Genomic DNA, 14,318 nt, shown 5'->3' with positions numbered 1-14,318 from the left:
TTCACATTTAAAAATGCTAGATGACTTAGGGGATCTTGTCCCATCGTTGATTATAAATATGTTAAAATTTATTTTAATTTTATGAACGAATGTTCATGGATAGAATTTGATAATGAAATAGTAAGGAATATTTGAAATGGGTGTCTTAGGTTTGGAAAAACATTTCTTCCGTAGATCTGTAATAGGGTTTTAGATTCAATTTCTTTTCTACTGCGGAGTAACATTTTGCAGTCACATTCACTGCTCAAAACAATTAGGGGATATTGTGAGTTCGGTATGAAATAACCATATAATCGACAACCTTTTTAACAAAGGGAAAAAGAAGAGATTATCAGATTATAAAGGAAAATTATAACGTTTACGAAGTTGGGAATATGCAAATTTAGTCTGTGACGATGAAAACTGTGCGTTTTAGATAAGAAGTAAGGAGCGACCTGCAGCATTCCTTTTGTAGAAGGAGATTAAAAACAATTGACACGCTTTGAATGCTTTGGAGCAGTGAATATACGATATCTCAGCAAGGTCGGTAGCCAGGAAGGCCATCAGTCGTTTACAGGAGAGTCAAACACAATCCATTCTAGGGGAAAGTTTCCCAAAATGTCGTTTCCAGACTATGGAATCGGTTTTTGGAAACTGGATATGTTTGAGAAATTCGGAACAAGGTCGTGTTACCGTTGTAAAACAAAACGCGAAAGCTATACATCCAGAAAATAAATAATTAATTAGATTACAATAATAATTAATTTTAAATATAATTTCCAGAAATCGATCAAAATAAAAACTGAAATTTTTCGGAAAATATTGTTTGGAGACCATTTAGCGCCCCTCTGAAGGCGGCGCCTGGGGCATCATACACCCCCTTGTCCCCCTCTCGCTACGCCACAGTTAGACAGTTCTGTTAACAAAATGGTTGAATACCTATAAATAAAAAGTGCTTTATTTTTGCTCTTCTATAACCCCTATCAGAAATTGAAAATTTGCTTTGATCACTGTTTGAAAATTTTAGAGATTTCTATAGAATACCATTCTATACAGGCTTTATTCATTTTCTGTGAGCTTTCGCAAAATAATATTTTCCGTCTAATTCTGTTCTATGAGAGGTTTATAAGATTCAAGCAAAATTTTATAGAGAAGTATTTGTATAAGGTTTACCTAAAAATTTCTGTAGGAATTTCTATATAGCAGTATCAGCACGTGTTAAAACGTTACATAAAGGAATCCTTGCTTTTATTGTCTATGAAGATTAAAAAAAGAAAGATAATTCAAAAGTAAAGTATTCACTATGAAAGTTCTGGTTTTCAAAACTGCGTTCCTATGCTTAAACCTCGCTGTTGAAATGAATTCAAAAGGTCAATACTGTTTGAGATCAATGCGGTTCCTAATTTGCAGCGATTCTCTGTCCTCAATGTCGTTATTGCTGAAAATTAGTGTAGAAGGGAAGTCTGTTTGTGAAATTCAAGCAACTGTGAAAATTCTACAGGCACTTTGCATTCACATTCAATTTGCTTAAGCTTGTGTATAATATGAAACTTTTTGAAAATTAGAAGATAGACGCTTTAGCAAAGTCATCCATAAATTCGATACTGGTCTAAGTATTCTAATTTTTCATTAGAATTGCTTTTGCAGAAAGGATTACCTTTGTATTTGGAACAGACACTGTCTTGCCCTAACCAGCAAAAATGCAATGAACAAAAAGCTTTTCAATGCTTCAAAGCAAAAATGCAATGAACAGAAAACAATGGACAAAAAGATTTTCTCTGTTATTTCTCTCAGATGAAAAATTTATCAGCTTATATTAAATTAATCAAGTTGATTAATCAAATTTTGCTTGACTTCAAATTGATTCAAACTTTGTCTGCTCACTGCAGGCAATGAAATTTTAAGACCTATTTGTAGCGATCTGAAACATGTCCTTGTATTTTTCTCAAGTGTATTCGTCATGTCAAGTAGAGGAATTTATGTATTATATATTATCGCTAAAGTTGGAAAGCCTTTAATATACACACTATTTAATGAATCTACAGATTACCTGATTTGCTGCGTTTCAGCGCAAAATGATCTACAAAGCAGGGAATTTTCAGCAATTTACTTAAATAATGTTCCTATTAATGTATTCTGAATCACAAGTTTTGTTCCTGTGTTTTTCTTTCTCTTACGGAGAAGGATGTCTCTACTTCAGAAATATCTTTACGCCGAAGAGCTCTAAAAGAATCCTTTGGTACTAGACAGTGTTTCGAAATATGCGACTGCAAATCTTAATGTACCACAAATAGGTGTACTTGTCGCAAATATCAATTCATATTTAATTCAAAGCGTCTGTATGGTGTCTCTTCATGAGTTATAATTTCAAAGAGCGTTTCGTTTCAGGAGTCAAGGTTGGGAGAGCATTAGAATTTCAAATCAAAACTCCAAGATTTCACAGAACATAGAAATAACATTTATTAACGATAAACTTATATTACTTAGCGGCCATGAAACATAATCAAGCATAAAAAAATATGACATGCGTCATTCTTCATGTTCAAGCGTCAAGTGGAATATTTTTCATCGGCACGCATCAAGAGAGCCACCTATCTACCGAAAAGACGGAACATACTCCGCCCCGATGAGCATTGGTTCATTACAACATTGTTGTAAAGATCTTCAATTTTAGATTTAAACACGTTTTCCAAAAGTTCAACAGTATATCATATAAAATAAAAATGCATAATGACAGATTTAAATTGAATAACAACATTAAATTTAGCACAAAATTTTACAAATAAAACATACTCACAATCTCTAGAAGGAAAACAAAATAATGAAACTGCTAAATTACCATAATCCACAATTGTGGTCCATTCTCTGAATCTGAAACATAATTGAATTAATAATAATAATAAAGACACAAATTATGAATATACAATTAATGGTTTTTTTTAGTCTTATTCACTCAATGGTAAGCGGGAAAGTTTATGTATAGGACGCTTCATTTTGCCCAATAAAGTTTTTAGTTTCACAACACGAACTTTTCCATCAGCACCAGGATATAGTTCAATTACTCGTCCAAGTCGCCACTTTAATGGAGTCAAATTTTCATCCTTTATGAAGACTAAGTCATTGAGGGCTAAATTTTATCCCTCAACCATTTGGTACGCCCTTGAAATTGAGAAAGATAATCTCTAGACCAACGTTTCCATGAAAAAGCTCTGGAAAATTTGCTGCGTCAATTTCCATCTTTCAGCAGGGGTTAGCTTATTATTTGTAAGATCAGGTTCAGGAATTGCTGTTAATGTAGTACCAATTAGGAAATGTCCAGGTGTTAAAGGATTAAAATCTTCAGGGTCAGATGAGATGGAAACTATTGGCCTGAAATTCAAACACGCCTCGATCTGTGTAATTAAGGTGTGAAATTCTTCGTATGTCAGAACCTGGGTCCCAATAGTCCGATTTAAGTGAATCTTCATTTGTTTCACTCCAGCCTCCCAAAGGCCTCCAAAGTGAGGGGCAGCAGGAGGATTGAAGATCCATTGAATATTTTCACCGCTCAGGTAGTTTTGAAATGCTTCCTCAGAGGAAAGTGTAGCTATGTATCTTCTTAATTCTCGATCAGCCCCAACAAAGTTGGTGCCTCTATCGGAAAAGATTTTCTTGGGTTTTCCTCTGCGTGACACAAATCTTTTCAGAGATGCTAGGAATGCTTCAGTTGTTAGATCACTTACCACTTCTAGGTGAATGGCCTTTGTGGTGAAGCATATGTAAAGGCAAACATAACATTTATATCTCTTTCCCCCTCTTCCTTTCCTAGTTTTAATTAAAAAGGGGCATGCAAAATCCAGTTCTGTATTCGAGAATGTTCTATCCGGCAATACGCGAGAAGCAGGTAGGTTGCCCATTATCTGACTGGATGTGCTTGTTCGATTTTTAAAATATTTTATACATTTCCAAATTATTTTTCTTACAATTTCTTGGTCATTAACGATCCAATATTTCTGTCGCAGAGCAGATAATGTTAATGTGGCTCCTCCGTGAAGGTTCACTTCGTGAAAGTGTTTGACTATCAATTCAGCAACTTGGTGACTTTTAGGAAGAATGATTGGATACTTTGTGTTTTCTGAAAGATTCGAGTTACAGAGTCTACCACCCACTCTAATGATTTCTTCTCTATCAAGAAAAGGATTTAATTTCAGGATTTTACTGCTGAGATTCAATTTCTTCCCTGCTTTCAAAAGTATAATTTCTTCTCTAAATTCGGAATTTTGCATGATTTTAAAAACCAAATTGCTTGCCTTATCCAATTCTTGAACTGTTAAAAAACCCTTGAGTTTTAAAGATGTAGGTTTAATATTGTGGCAGAATCTTAAACACCATGCAGTTACGCGTTTCAATTTTTTCCAGGATGAAAATCTGGATGTCAATTCAAATTCAGCCTCATGGCTAATAACAGAACCAGTAGTTTGACGCTGTTCTACCTGTACCTCTTCCACCATAGGCTCGATCAAAGGATCAAAAGATGATGAAGGTAAATTTTTCTCTTTTAACCACACTGGTCCATTGAACCAAAGTTTATTTTCCACTAGATCAGAAGCTTTTAATCCACGTGAAACTATGTCAGCCGTATTGTCATTTCCCTTACAGTATTTCCATTGCGAAGGTGATACAAGATCTTGTATTTCACGTACACGATTAGCAACAAAGAGTTTCCATTTATTAGCGGTACCCCTGATCCAGTGAAGAACAATTTTGGAGTCACTAAAACAAAATACATTATCTTCTTGGATATTAAACAATTTCCTTAAATATTTAACTATTCTTGCGGCAATAATGGCTCCCATAAGTTCTAAACGAGGCAATGTTAATTTTTTAAGTGGGGATACACGGCTCTTTGAAAGAACAAAAGACGTACAGCAAGAATCAGGATCACGAAAATATGCAACCCTTGAGGCTGGCGTCACAAAAGACAAAAAGCTCTATTTTATCGAAATTTTCACATTCATCATTTAATATGTATTTTCTAGGAATACACAAGTTGAGAATAACATCAATTTCAAAGTACAAAGTTTTAACCTTTTCACTCAAATAACTGGGCAAAATTGTGTCCCAATCAATACCCAATTCCCATAACTCTTGTAATAAGAATTTTATTCTGATAGCAAAGGGTGCAATGAATCCAACTGGGTCATAAATTTTTGCCACAATCTGTAATACCTTTCGTTTTGTAACGTGTTTCCAGTGAACTGGTTGTAAAAGTTCTTATACATCTAATTTCAATGTGTCCTCATCCAAATCCCAAATTATTCCCAGCACCTTTAACGTTTTGTTATCCAAATTATCTTGATTTTTTTAAAGATACGGAATTTGATTCAAATTTTAAGTTCATACCAGCGTCTTGAAGAATTTTAACTGCATCAGTTGATAATGAGAAATTTTCTTCAACGGAGTCTGCTCCATGGATAAGGTCATCAACATATAAGGAATTATTTAACATGTCAACAGCTTTGCTATATTTCTTTTCATAACCCTTAATATGATGTTTGATAGTGAAAATAAACGGACTTGTTGTCATTCCAAACGGCACTCGGCACATTCGGAAAACCTTAAAGCCTAAACTATTGTCAATATTGCCGTAAGAATGATCAAACCACAAGAACCTTAAAAAATTTCTATCTTCACTATCAATTTGAATTTGGTGAAAAGCCTTCTCTATGTCTGCACAAAATGCAACTTAATGTACGCGAAATTTTAAAATTATATCCAACAAGTTAGGATTTAAATTAGGGCCTGATATCAAACATTCATTTAACGATTTAGCTCCTTCAGACTTAGAAGAGGCATCATAAACTATTCTTATTCTTTTTGTTATTTTTCCTTCACGTATAACGGGCCTATGAGGCATATAATAACAGTTAGGTTCATTTTCAACAAACTTACATTGTTCAACAATCCCCTTTTCAACTTGTTCTCTAATTATATTACCATATTCATTATATAGGAAATAATTTCCCTTTAATTTATGTTTTAGTCCTAGAAATCGTTGCTTAGCAACGAAAAAATTATCAGCGAGTTGTGATTTATTGTCCTTCCAAAAGAGTTTTGTTTCGTACCTGCCGTTATTAAATTTCAAACTGTCGTTAAAATGCTTAATAGTATCCAAATCAGTTTCCGAAAATGTTTTGTTTTCATTTTCAAATCCTAGCGAATCCAATTTCCAAAATGACTGCAAATCAAATGTGTTTCCTTCAACGGCAGATAAAAACAACGCATTAATTCGAGTATTATTATTTTTTACTTTACCCATCACTGTGTATCCAAATATCTTCGGTATTATAAACAAACCATCATTTATCATTGAATTACTTCCTCTTTGTATATATCAGAAATGCTCCGCGCCAAGCAGAATATTTATGTTCTCATTAACGGGACTTGTATCCGAAAGTTCCAAACCCTTTTTAGTCATAAATTCTTTAATGTTTTGACATGTTGATGGCGCCTGGAATTCTATTGATGATATTAATTCTATCCCTATAGCTTCTACAACAAGGCAGCGATCATCATTTTTATTTTTTATTTTTAGACTATATACATCAAGTTCTTGCGAGTTACCGCGCTGATTTCCAAACGAATAAATTGTTAGAAATTCTTTTCTAATGACTTGCAATTCTAAATCGCGCGCTAACTTGTGGGTGATGAAGTTTCGTTCACTACCTGAATCAATTAATAATCTTACGATTCTCGATTTATTTTTGCTTTGAGCAATAACAGAACATGTCTGTAAAAGCACACTATTTTCAGGTTTTATAGTGTTACAGTGGGAAGTAGATACTAAAGTTTTATTTTACGTATCTGCGGAGTTAACATCTTCCATTTCTTTCGATTTCAAACGGCAGAAAAGTTTATTATGATTTTTCTCGTTACAAATTTCGCATGGTTGTATTTTTGACCTACAAAACGACAAGAAATGTGATTTGAGAAAGCATCTGTAACAGCGATCTTGATGTTTCAATTTGTTTCGTTTTTGTTCGTCGGAAAATTTCAAACATCCGGCAGATATATGTTCGTTTGATTTGCAGAATAAGCAAAACATTTTTACCGATGTGTTAAAAGCAGAAGCTTGTGATTTTACTTTATAATTTTTGAACCCTTGTTTAGGATTGACCCCTGTGTATTTATTACCTTTTGAGCTATTAATCAAAATACTTGCTTCTCGGCATTCACTTTCGATTTTAATGAACTCTATTAATTCACTTACTTCTATATTTTGGTTAGATGTTCTTTTTCTATGGAATTCAAGAGCTAAATCTTTAGGTAACAATTTAAGAATTATTGGGTTCAATAACTGTCCGTATGAACCCGCTAGTAACATCTAAACTACTTAAATTTCTAACGCAGATTTGTAACTGATCATAGAGCTTTCTTAACTCAAAAACATTTGAAGAACTTTTAACTGGTTCTAACTGTAACAATATCTGCATGAATTTTGATATAATAACATCTTTACGACCAAACCTCTCTTCTAAACTTTTAATGCATAGATCATAATTTTCTTCAGATAAAGCATAACCAGAAACACAATTATATGCTGAACCAGATAATAAACTTTTCAAATATGTAAACCTATCTATTTTAGATAAACTTGGATTAGAATGAATAGCATTATCATACGAATTAAAGAATTCGAGCCATTTACTGGGATCACCAGCAAATTTTTCAATATTTAATTTAGGTAACTTTACTGAAGCACTACTTGTAACAACATTATTACCATTCAGAGTACTACTAATACCATTACTAGTTGCAATTATACTTCTTTCAACAACTTCATTACTGTTAATTTTCTTTACTTTACTAACAATCATAGCTTTAAACGTTATAATTTTTTCATCATATTCTTCACATACAAGTAGTTCGTTATCATATTCTTTTTCATCAATTATGAGAGCATCGATCTTTGAGTCAAGAGTTTTAAGTTTCTCATGGTATTCAATTAACAATTCATATGATGAATTTAGATCTTCTAGATGTTCTTTACTTAATTCTTCCGATAATAATTTCTTAAGTTTATTTAAAAGTGTAGTAACTTTACTACGTACAATAGCACGTTTCTTTTTCTCTTTTGCTAAATCATCCATTATGTTTCGTTTTCAAAGATCGATACTAAGAACAAATAAATCAAAATTCTTACCTTTCAAAAGGTAATTCCCCTTTTCGCGGGTTTCAGACACCAGAAAATGTATGGTGTCTCTTCATGAGTCATAATTTCAAAGATCGTTTCGTTTCAGGAGTCAAGGTTGGGAGAGCATTAGAATTTCAAATCAAAACTTCAAGATTTCACAGAACATAGAAATAACATTTATTAACGATAAACTTATATTACTTATATTACTTCCGCCTATAGCGGCCATGAAACATAATCAAGCATAAAAAAAATATGAGATGCGTCATTCTTCATGTTCAAGCGTCAAGTGGAATATTTTTCATCGGCACGCATCAAGAGCGCCACCTATCTACCGAAAAGACGGAACAGCGGCTTTGGCCATTTAATCGCACTAATAAGTTATAATTTTATCATATTTTTTGAAAATTTATTTACTAACTTTTGCAATAATAGTCTTAGACAGTTAATTGATTCGTTATATTCTGCCTATTTTACTGATAGATTATATCAGCTATTCTGTTGCTTGACAGATTCCTTTAGATGTCTGAAACTAATTTAAATAACATTATATTTCAATAAATATCAGAATCTTTTATTTATATTTTTTAATTATCACACTAACTTAATCAGTGAACAAATATTACAAAATTGTGTTTTAAAAATTGTCAGTATATTTAATTTATAATTGTCTGATTATTATATGAAATTGCACCATGGGATAAAATTACAACGTGGTTTTTTCAATTATAGTTGTGTCTAGCATTGCTGAGTTGTTTGTCTGAATACTAATTTTAAACGTATAAACCCGAGAAAGATATTATTTTCACTTCAACTAATGCCTAGAAGGTAACGTGCAGATTGCCTAAATAATCTGTACAATACTTGATTTCCGGAATTCTCTGTAACATATGCATATACATTACAAATTAGATCGTACACACTGTCTTATTCAGAGGATTTGCCTGTATTTTCGTCATTAATTCTTTTCCCCACAGTTTGCGGGCTAAAGGAACTTTTTCTACTTTTCAGAATTTCATTCTCAGTTCAAATTTGTACACACTCAACAATTCAAATTTATTATTTTTATTCAATTGTTATTGAAATTTGTTTGAATTTGTCATTAACTTTACTTCTGCCTCTCTTTCTTTCAATCACTTTCTTTCGTTTTTCCAGTGATTGCACTTTATTTATTTGTTACGATATTTACTTTTGTAAGCCTTGGTGTGCTCTAAGGAGGACACGAGAAGATTAGGTGAAAATACAAGGTATTTTCTTCCTCATTTCCGCATGCCTCCGTGGTGTAATTGGAAGCATACTCGACGCGTATTCGAGAGATTCGAGTCCTAGTGAGAGAACTGCATAGCTTGGCGTCTTTGCTTCAAAAAACCTAATGACTCCACAAACACGCAACAATAATAAAAAAGTAACAGTCCAGTATGAAAATGAAAGTTTTAAAGCAATCATCTAAGTAAAAATTTTGACAAGCTTATGGCTCACACGTTATACTTCTTTCGGCAACAAAAGTTGTCAGTGCAGTAACTTCAAACCAACTGCAGATTAGTTTTTAAATAAGAGAGACATGAATTTTCAACGTTTTGGAAAAGAATAACATTATGGAAATAAAAATCCTAAAATTGATATTTTAATCGAAACTGACCTATTTAGATGTATAAACTCGTTGAAATAGATATGGATGATCATCGTACCCACGCTATAGCTTTAATAATCATACATGCCATTGGTGTATGCAGTATGGATCCGGGTTAAATCCAAACCTATCAATTTTAAGGCATATCGCATGTATTAATTTCTTTCAAAAATCAGCTATTAAATTGTTTTTCAGAACGTTTAGGTATTTGAGCTTCACTGCGTATTTTTCGAAGTGCTATCACTTTTTTCGAATCCCCTTTGGCCGGCCAATATTCAATAGTTTCTACGGAAGTCATTATTGTTTCGAGTCTAATGTAATTGTCAATATCTTCTTCGCTTGTATTTTCAGTATCCAATCTCTTCTATTTCTGTTCCTGTGACACTTAAAATAATTTCCGCATCATTCAAGCATAGAAAGTCGAGCTCAGTCGAATCACAATCGAACCATTTCTCGATGTTTTCCAGATTCACATTTTCGAACAATTTTGCAGTTTCAATTGTTTGGCATATAACTTCAATTATTACCTCCACTTCTTCATAATTGATAAATCTCCGATTTCTATATTAGGAAGCATCTGTCTAAATGCTCGTACTTGGGCGTATTTGTTTTTTACGTTTTCTCGCGCATAACGTTGTGTGTGCGTGCGTGGGCACATTCACGTCGGGATAATCCGCAAACCGGGAGATAATTTGCACCCGGATAATAAAGAGTATACTCCTAATTACAAAAAGGTTTTAAACGACGCAAAAATTCACGTTTGACATTTTTAAATTTTAAAAGAACAATTTTTTAAAAATTATGATATCTAACTTTTCATAGGGTCATTAAATTTACATTATGAAACTTTTATATTCATTATAAAAAGTCAAATACAGAAAGGTGTGAAGCCCTTAAGACAACACTTGACCGTGATATTTCAATTTAAAGTTGGAGATCATATTTAGGGGCCGCACACAAACATAAGAGCATTGCGATTGCACATGACTAAAACTAAGTATCCGTTTAAAAAGGGTTTCCGATGTTAATAAATCAAATAATGATCATTATCATGAAAAATTTTTATCTGTGTAAATTTTTCAAAAAAGAGCTCTCCTCGCAGAACCTTGATCTCGGTTACTAGAAAACAAAGGAAAATTTAATATTGGCGGATAGTCAACACGTAACATAAATTTGCACAAATTAAAAGGGAAAACATTTTTCTCGTTTTTTTAATACAGTTACCAGATTATAATACTGAAGTTGATAACTTTCATGAGAACATTAATAATGAGTAATTATAGGGATAGTAACTATTATTATAGTTATAGTAATTACTCTTTATTAATATTTATTAATAGGGTGTAAAAATTATAAATTACTTTTGTGAAAATTCTTTCAGCATATATTTCTAAAAAAATTGTAAGTTAATGAATGTTACACAGAAGTAAATTATAAAAGAATATCTTTGTAATTTACTACTGTGCAACAACTTAAGGCCAAAGAAAACTTCCGATTATTCTAATTTATTTATTAACTGACTTTTGAAGGCATGTTCAGAATAAGTCAAATATCACAAATCTCGAAATAAAATATCTTTCAGTTTTTTGTTCTACTTGAGTCAAACATTTTGATTTTTATTTTGTATGATGGGTATAAAATTTCTAATCCTAATCCCACCACTGCCACCAATTATTTAAAGTTGTAACGTCTGGGCACCCATGATGGATGAAGAAAAAAGAGCAGTTGTCTTTTAAATATTTATCTTAGAACTTAACAAGGTTTTTCTGAATAAATAAAAGAACAGTACAGCCAATCAAAACAGCACAGCCATAATACAAAAAATTGGCCGCTGGATACGGCTTACGTCGCTAGCGCGACTTTTCTCCAATCCCTCACTGACTTTTCTCCAATCCCTCACTATTCTCAATTCACACACAAAAGCTCCTTTCTTTCCTTTTAAGTCTTTGGGAACGATTCAAAGTTTACGGCATTCTCTTGTTAAGCACTTTGGTCATTTAGAGGCATAGAAAAACGAGAATTTCGCCCGGAAACTGCTCAAGGGATTTTCTTAACTCATTTCCGCAGAGTTCTCACTGAAAATTAGTCTCTAGAAAAACAGGAAGTTCTTCTAATTAAGCGAATCACTATCAGAGGTGTGAATATCGTTACAATATACTCAATAATCCATTAGTAAATAAATTATTATTTTATTACTTTGCAGCTATTGCGCAAGTATTAAGAAATTTATTGCGATTTATTAATGTATTTAATTTAATTCAATCTTTGATATATATACATAACAAAAATACGATGGCTGCTCTAAGACATGATTGACGACCTTTAAAATTAACTATTCTAGATTTTATGTTCTCCCCCTAAGTTCATCTGTTCTCCCAAATTCGAGATCTTTCCACGTTACATAACAATTTAAAAGTAACCAATCATAGCTTAGATGTACATTGCGGGCGAAAAAAACTGAAAGGTTTAAGATTTTAAATTACGTCTAAAGGGGCGTTTTTTTAACATTTTGTCTGTTACCTTTATTTATTAAATATCACGTTCTTCGGACTTAAACCATAAAATTCATTTCAAGAGCAATATATCGCAAAATAGTTTTACATTGAGCATATCTTTAGAATTTCCGATACAGCTCGCTGGAGATGAAAATGTTTTTTCTGTACAACGTTGCCATTGCTCGCTTTAAAATCCTTGAGTTTGTTAATCAAAAATTCATTAAAGTTTTACAAAATAGGAAATAGATAATAAAGCAAATTCCAAATTTCAAATTTGGGCTTCCACATGCCTATATTCGTAGGAGGATTACGTCATTCAAAATTCGATGGCTCTATGTACCGTCGTTTTATCACAATGCGAGAAATAGACATACATTTATGCAGATTTTTCACTATTTAATTTCTTCAAGTATAATGCAGGACTCTAACATTTGGTGGCAACAGTTTGAAAAGTGAAATGGATTTTTCTAAGCGAACCAATGCAAAATCGCAAAACAAAAACAATAGTCCTTCAGGGACAAAGAGAAGAGAAAGCTGCTGAGAAGAAGAGAAAGCTGCTTAGAGGTGAGAAGCTTTCTCTTCTTCTGAAGAAAAGACCCGGCCGATTTTGACTTATGCCTCCCTCGCCTGAGCTAATGCTAATAAAACGGACTACAGGAGAGAAGTCGTCCAGAACAAATTTCTGAGAATTATAACTGGTGCGCCCTATTTCGTTAGAAATAGAAGCCTTTTCCGACTTAAAGTTAGAAAGTTAGAATTAGAAAAGAAATTTATGACTAAAATTAATGATAAGTGTTTTACTAGAACGATTAGCAATAATCCCGCTAACTTCGCCGAAATTCTCAACTATGAGATTCTGAGTGAGAATAAGCTCACACGCCCTTTCATCGCTCACTTTATTTGCATGAATCAAGCGGACCAATGAGAGAATAGATTGACCCCCTGGACTCGCGGAAAAGTATTTTCATATTTTCAGGTGTTTTATGATCTGTGGAATACTTCTGATGTAACCAAAACAGAGAACGAATTTTTATAAATATTTTGAGTGGTTACTTTCTATATTTTGGACTCTTCTTCCAGTATTCATGTGCGAAATGCTATTTCTGCCTTTTGAACTACAACATCATGTGCGAAATCACACATGCATTCATGTGCGAAATGCTATTTCTGTCTTTTGAATTTGTAACTGCCGCTGATCGGCTAGGTAGCTCCTGGTAGATCGGCTAGGTAGATGCTTGCAAATTCGCAGATATTTATTTCCTCTCTTTAAGAGCGAACTGTCTATTATATATAATGTAAATAGTGAACTTTTACTTGATTCTACTTTTACTGTTTGTATCCTGTATGTTTTACTTTGTACAACAGTTGGCAAGTTAGGAGTTTCGGACTCGACACCACCACGTAACCAGTCTCATGCGTTACTTCCAAAACATAGGGCAAAGCAAAGGGCTTCTTCTTGTATCACCTCTTCAATTCTACTTCGTATGGAGAACTCTCATCTTCGGACTTCATCATATGTCAGGCCCAGTCACGATTCTCTGAGGATACTGGCAAGAGTAGGAACGAATCATCCTGCTGAATCCCAGGAAAAACACCAAAGTATCAGAGTATTATACGTCATTCCTTTTTTGCCCTGCAAACAGCTCTGCGCCGCTTTTGCTGTCCTGTCTAAAATGCTTACGTTGTACTTTTAAAATCCGTGTACATAAAATTTAACTTATTTAAATATGATTGGATTAATTCCTTGTCTAGAAAAATGATCTGATAGGAATTATAATGGAATAAAATTATATTTTGAAATGGCTAGTTTGTGGTTTATGCATCCATGTATCTCTAACTACGTAGACTTCAAGCTGCAGTATATCAAAATATCCATCCTCGGCCATCACGATTGCAAGTTGATAAAAGTATCGGATTCCTCCTACGCAAATAAAAATGCTATGTATGTAAACTATTTATTGAAAATATGGATGTATTTAATAATAACTATTTCATAGTTATAATCATTACTGGAAGCTGGAATTCAGTAATTAGGCAGGAT

General features: G+C 33.1%; 1 long non-coding RNA gene across 1 annotated transcript in view; it reads left to right on the top strand.

Annotated features, from left to right (window-relative positions):
• Positions 1–14,043, top strand: part of LOC146996770 (uncharacterized) — a 183,266-nt gene extending 169,223 nt beyond the window's left edge. Inside the window, exon 4 of the long non-coding RNA XR_015041659.1 lies at positions 13,643–14,043. This is a non-coding gene — a long non-coding RNA (uncharacterized LOC146996770). The remainder of the gene's footprint in view (positions 1–13,642) is intronic.
• The last annotated feature ends 275 nt before the right edge of the window (positions 14,044–14,318 follow it).

This window comes from Stegodyphus dumicola, chromosome 6, assembly GCF_044657685.1.
Source record: "Stegodyphus dumicola isolate Sdum_Otavi_A_Nest chromosome 6, ASM4465768v1".
In the NCBI taxonomy this organism is placed as follows: domain Eukaryota; kingdom Metazoa; phylum Arthropoda; class Arachnida; order Araneae; family Eresidae; genus Stegodyphus; species Stegodyphus dumicola.
This window is presented reverse-complemented; position numbering and strand designations above follow the sequence as displayed.